Consider the following 5,917-nt stretch of genomic DNA (forward strand, 5'->3'; position numbering starts at 1 on the left):
AAAAAAAATAGTTCCGTTTTACCAGAAAAGACTCTAGAGGGCCTCCCTGGTGGCCAGCGGGTTAAAACACAGCACTGAGCTCTTGCAGCCCTGCAGCAGAGTTCGGTCCCAGCCAGGGAGGTGACCCACAGGGCCCAGCAGACCTCTCCTGACCCGCCCGCTGCTCCCCTCAGCAGTGGATTTCGTCAGTCGGCCTGTTCTGCTCCCCGCTCTGTCGCTGGTGAATTCTCTCACCCCTGCACCTCTGGCCTGACCCCCCAGTTCTTGTGTGCATAAATAAATAAATCTTAAAAAAAAAAAAAATAGAAAACCGCACCCAGGGTTGTGTGCTGAAGCTCTTGGCGACTGTTGCCTTCGGCCCGGGCACACGTCCCTCCCGCCATCCTCCTGCCCTGCTAAAGTTTCCACAGAACTTGAACCCACCTCATCCCCAGGGGAATGTCTCCGGTTCTGAGACATGAAGCTGCCCCAAGTAGGGCCTGCCTTCATGGTGTTTTATTTCCCTCGTGCCCCCTGGGCCTGCCCAGGCAGACTTCATTGCACGGGGACGGTGGTTTTGGAACAGCGGGAAGAGACAGCACCTGCTCACCGGCCCACACCTGCTCACGGCCGCCTCCTCCCGCCACCTGCCTGACAGGGCAAGTCTCTGTGCAGACTTCTCTCTGCTCCTAGTGCAGAAGTGGTGGGTTTCGTTGGCTTCCTGCCCAAGGGGAGTGTCAGGTACTTGGCCGAGCAGCTAAGGCTGAACCCAGGGGCTCAGAGAATGCTGTGAGTGCCTGGAGGGGGCAGAGGGGCGAGGCTCTGGGGGGTGGGCAGGGCCGAGACGCTGGAGCTTGGATTTCCACAGCGCGGTGCAGCTGACCCGGGCACTGCCAGGCTTTCGGGGCCCAGGCTCTGCCTCAGGCTATGGACGTGCTCTGGCTTGTGTTCCCATTATTGAGTCATCTGTGTAAGTGTCCAGCAGTTTTTAAAACCATTCTCGCTTGCTTCGCCACATCACTCTCCCTCACCCCCTCCACTTTGTTGAACAGGGCTGCCTTTCCTTCTCTGTTATCCGTGGCGTGTGCCTCCCACAGTCCAGTCACCCTGCCGGGATCTGGGGCTGCTCCCACTTCCAGGCTGCTGTGAACACGACGGACACAGGGGTTCGTGTTGACGGCTGCACAGTCGGACGCACGACGGAGCCAGTCGCTGGGTCTGACGCATTGCCACGCTCACCCTGTGAAGGCAATCCCAGTGCTTCGCAGCATGGCTGCTCCTGCTCACGCGCAGATGCACCCCCACAGTGTAATGGGGTGCCTTTACCTCCACATCCTCCCCGGCACTTGTTTGCTTTTGGAGCGGACCATTCGCAAGGTGTGGGGCGCTGCTTTAATTGGCAGCTGTCATTAGGTTTGTCAACGACCGTCCCCGCGTCAGTGTTAGACTATCTCATCAGTATCGTTCCCCGCCTGGTCCTCGAACACCCCTTCCCCACCGGCTCTGGCCCAGACCATCGCTAGCCTACATGCTGTTTCTTCTGCACATCCACGCAGCTGGAGCCACGCAGTTTAGTGTCTCCGTGTCTGGCTTCTCTCACGCACTGCTGCGGGTTCAGGGCTCCCTCTTGGGATGGGCACCAGAACGTCTTCCATTTTAGTCCCAAATGACGGTCGATGGTCCGGCATGCCGATTTTCTCCATCTATTGGTTAGTTGAAGGAACGTGAACAGCGTCTGCTTTTTGGCAGTTCTGTGCAATGCTGCTGTGAACATTTATGTATGAGGTTTGATGTGGACGTGAATTTTCGATTCTCATGGCCCACCAAGCGGTCATGCTGAGCTCAGCCTTTTCTTTCTCAAGTAAGTTCCCGCCAGTGGGATGTCAAGAATCCAGCTTGTCACCGTCCCAAACAACACGCTGAATTGTGTTGGCACCTTGGTGTGTCAGTTGACCTTGGACATGAAGTTTAATTTCAGATTGCTCATCGCAAATGTACAGAGATGCTGTTGATTTTTACATGTTGATCTTGCACCTTCGGCTTGACCGAACTCAGTTCTTAGTTCAGATAGCTTTTCAGTGGATTCCAAAGGGCCTTTCTCATCCGAGATTGCACCATCTGTGAACAGAGATAGTTGTGTATCTTTCTTTGCAATCTGGCAGGTACATTTTTACAAGATGGATTGCTGGCAACAGATTCTTGTTTTAACTGAGAATGTCCGGGTCGTCTGGGATTCTGGGCTGACAGTTACATTTTTCCTTTCGTCACTTTGGATGACCATGCCACCGCCTCTGGCCGCCATTGTTTGGGATGAGCAGTTAGCTACATTCTCATGAAGTTGCCTGGTATGTGCTATAACATTTTCCTCTTACTCCTTCCATTTTTTCTCTTTGTCTGCCAGCATTTTTATTACGAAGCATGTAGGTATGAATCCTTTAGTATTTACAGTACTCAATTTCCAGCCCAGTTACTCCAGCCCCAAGTCCAGGCAGCTAAGCCCAACCCAGCAGCTCAGGGCACAGGCAGGTGCCGACACCGGCTGGGACCCCTCCCGTGCCAGGGGCACCTCCATGCCCACACTCAGACTGGGGCAACCGAGATGCAAACCTGCCTCACAACACCTTTGGGATGTGGGAGGAGGCCAGAGTCCCTGGAGCCAAGCCGTGTGGACTCGGGAGAAGTTGTGGAGACTGTGCCGGGGATCATGTTTTTTCCCCTCATCATCAAGGTTCTAATAAAATGACATTGAGCGAAACGACGTTCCTTGAGCGCTGGCTGCTCTGCCCTCATCCCTCACCCCTCTAGCCTCTCCAAGGAAGGCGCCTGGAGCGCCTTTCTTCCCGGTACTCACGGCTGTTCCAGTCACGGCCACAGCTGCATCCCAGTGTGTTTAGCTGGTCTCCATGATGACAGTGGTCTGCGGCCCGTGAGCAGATGTCCTTGCTGCGAGGTCACTTGCCGTGTGGGCTGTGATGTCTGTACACAAACACGGAGAGCGCTGTGCTGGCCGGCAGGTACGTGCTTGCAAAGCTGGAGCCTCTCTCTCCAAGTTGTTCCCTGTAAAAGTGCATTACTTTTTAATGAGCTCATCTGTTTACGTGTTGGTGTTTTGCCAAGCATTTGTGAGCTCCCTAAAGAGCAAGCCAGCAGCTGCTGTGATCCTGGCCAGGGCGCGTCAGGGGCCCTGGGGTCCCGAGGCCTTGCCTGCCCGTGGGTCACTCAGGGTCTGCTTGACCTTCTAAGTCTTATTTTATTTTCCATTCATGCCACTGACATTTGCCAGCCACGTGGGTGGGAGCTGTGGGCACCAGGCTGGCGGAGACTCACTCTCTCCCACAGTTAAACATTCACACCAGTGTGTGGTAAGCACCCTAAGGGGAGGGTTTGGGGGCTCAGGAGGGGGCACCCCCTCTGCCAGTAGGGCTCTGATGGTTTGGTCACGGGGTTAGTGAGTGAAGTGTCTACGCCTGGAAATAGTTCTGGTTTGGGAATGAAATTATGCTTACCGGGAAATTTTTGAATAAACAGAAAACGGTGAGGCAGGAAATAAAAACTCCCATGAGCCCAGCTTTCCAAAAACCACTGTTTACGATCTGGTGTTTCTCTTTTGACTGTAAGAAGCTAGGCTCCGTTGCATACAGTTCTGATTCTGCTCTTCTCAGCGTGCTAGTGTGAGCTCTCTGGCCTCCCTGGGTTAGCCACCGCCTGTCCCGATGCGGCCAGCAGCCGCATTTCCTGCTCAGACCTTGTTCTTGACCTCCAGGCCCACATGTCCAGGCCTGGGCCTTCTCTCTGGGAGGTGTCCGTCCTGTTCATCTGACGCCACTGCCTGAACTAATCTCAGCGCCTCCACCCTCAGACACCCCCAGTCCTGCCTCTCCTCCCTCCTGCCCCCTGCGGGGATCCACTGTGCCCCCAGCCTACCACCTGGTCATTTCCTGACACCTCTCGGGCCCACCCCTCGCTGAGCCTGGAATGGGGGCCACCCACACCACCTCTTCCAGGTCTTCGCAGCCCACACCTTGGCCCCCTTCAGAACCCCAGTTCTCTGGCTCAGCTTCCTCATCCATCTTCCCTGGTTGTAAGCCTCAAGCAGCCCAAGCAACCCGACCGTGTGCAAAGGTGGTCCCCCCATGCCCCGGCAGGTGCCCGGAGAAGGCGCACAGGCCCCTCCCCCGCAAGCCTTCCCTGGTGATTGGTCTCTGCCCACCTCACCTGTGCAGCCCCACCCAGACGCTGCTCTGGCCACCTGGAGCCGCGGTGTGCACGTCCTTCTCAGCTTCACTTTCCCGCCGGCCCTGAAGAGCCATGGGCAAGACTTGGTATCCCCAGCCCGGGGGTACACGGAGCCCCTGGACTCAGCGTGTAAAGCGGCCTCGGCTGGTCCCTCCTTTGCACAGTGTGTCTGTGGGGCCTCACAGCCCCTCTTGGGGCCCGGAGCCCGCCTCTGGGCACCCCCAGTGCCCTGTTTACCCCCCACCATGGCCCGCCTCACTCTGCCCTGCTCCTGCCTGCTCACGGGCCCACCTGCACCGGCCTGATCCTGGGTTCAAATCCTGCCTCTGGTGTTTACTTGCAGGGCGGCGTCGGCCAGACGCTTCTCCGCTCTGGGCGCCGACGGTGATGCGCACTGGGAGGAGTAAATGCACAGGGCTTGGGCTTGCCACGGTGCCCGAACAGGGAGGCCCTCTGTGCCCTCATCATGGCTGCAGCCATGGTGGCGTCAGAGAGGTAGAGGGAGCCGCGGAAGGAAGCGGGGTCTCTCGCCGCGAGGGCGTTGCGGGGTCAGGGCAGAGCCGGCGCGGCCAGCCCGGCGGGCTTTCCTCCAGCGGCGCCCTGTCATGCCCGCGGCCTTCCAGCAGGGGGCAGCGTCGGCCGGCGGAGCCCGGCTGGTGGGGTGGCCGGGGTGGACAGCGGTCGTTCCGCAGGGGCGTGTGGATTCAGAAGCATGACTAAAATTGGGCATTTTCTCCCATTGACATAAAGCAGGGCTGCTGTCGACAGCAAATTGTCTCAGTCAGATACTGTTTGTCCATGATTTGCAGAAACTATTTTTAAAGCAACCCAAATATATGTCGCCACATGGAAAACCACAAAAATTAGCATCGCGCTGCCCCTCCCCCACGCAAGCTGCCGCTTCATTCACAAGCAGGCCAGAGGGCAGTTGGGCAGGCCGAGTGGCCAGCCCTCGGGGCACCGCCATGGACTCAAGTCGTGTGTCCTCCCCAAGTCCTGTGTTGGAGCCTTAATGGGGGGTGGAGGCTGCGCGGACCCCATGAAGGGGAAGGGGGCATCCCATGGGCCCTAGTCTAGCAGGGTGGGCCCCTCAGAGGACAGCCCAGGGCCTCTCCGGCTCCGTGGTGGGAGGACACGCCGCCGGGCGCCGTTGGGAACGCGAGAGGGCTCGGCATTGATCCTGGGCGGGCAGTCTGCAAACGGGGAAATAAATTTCTGCTGTTTAAGCCACCCTGCCCGGCTGGAGGAGACAGGCGCCTGCTCACGGGGGGTGGGGGTGGGGTTGGGGGGGGTTGGCTCCTTCTCCGAGTTTCCTAGAGAACCCGCTGTGTTCTTGTTAAACAAAACCAGCCTCGGGCCCTGGCGGCTCCCAGAAGCACCGGCCCTCCCCACTGCCTTCCATCCCCTTCCTCACGTCTCTGTGGGAGTTGTCATCTGGCCTGTGCTAGGTGCATTACACGCAGCTGTCACAGTAGACAGCAACATGACGCGCATGCTGGTTTTGGGGTGTGTGAGCGCTGTTTTGCTGCTTTGCTGGGCACGGGCGTGTGGCCCGCCTGTGGGCTGGCAGCTCGCTTCTGCCGGGTCTCCTGGAGGCTGGTGGGTGGCGGGCAGTGGCGAAGCCGAGTGTCTGGGTGTTCCTGAGCTCAGGGGAGGGCGCCACATGGGTGGCACTTTGCTGCTGAGCAGGAACACCCAGGGA

This window comes from Condylura cristata, unplaced genomic scaffold, assembly GCF_000260355.1.
Source record: "Condylura cristata isolate star-nosed mole 26May11 unplaced genomic scaffold, ConCri1.0 scaffold00029, whole genome shotgun sequence".
NCBI lineage: Eukaryota > Metazoa > Chordata > Mammalia > Eulipotyphla > Talpidae > Condylura > Condylura cristata.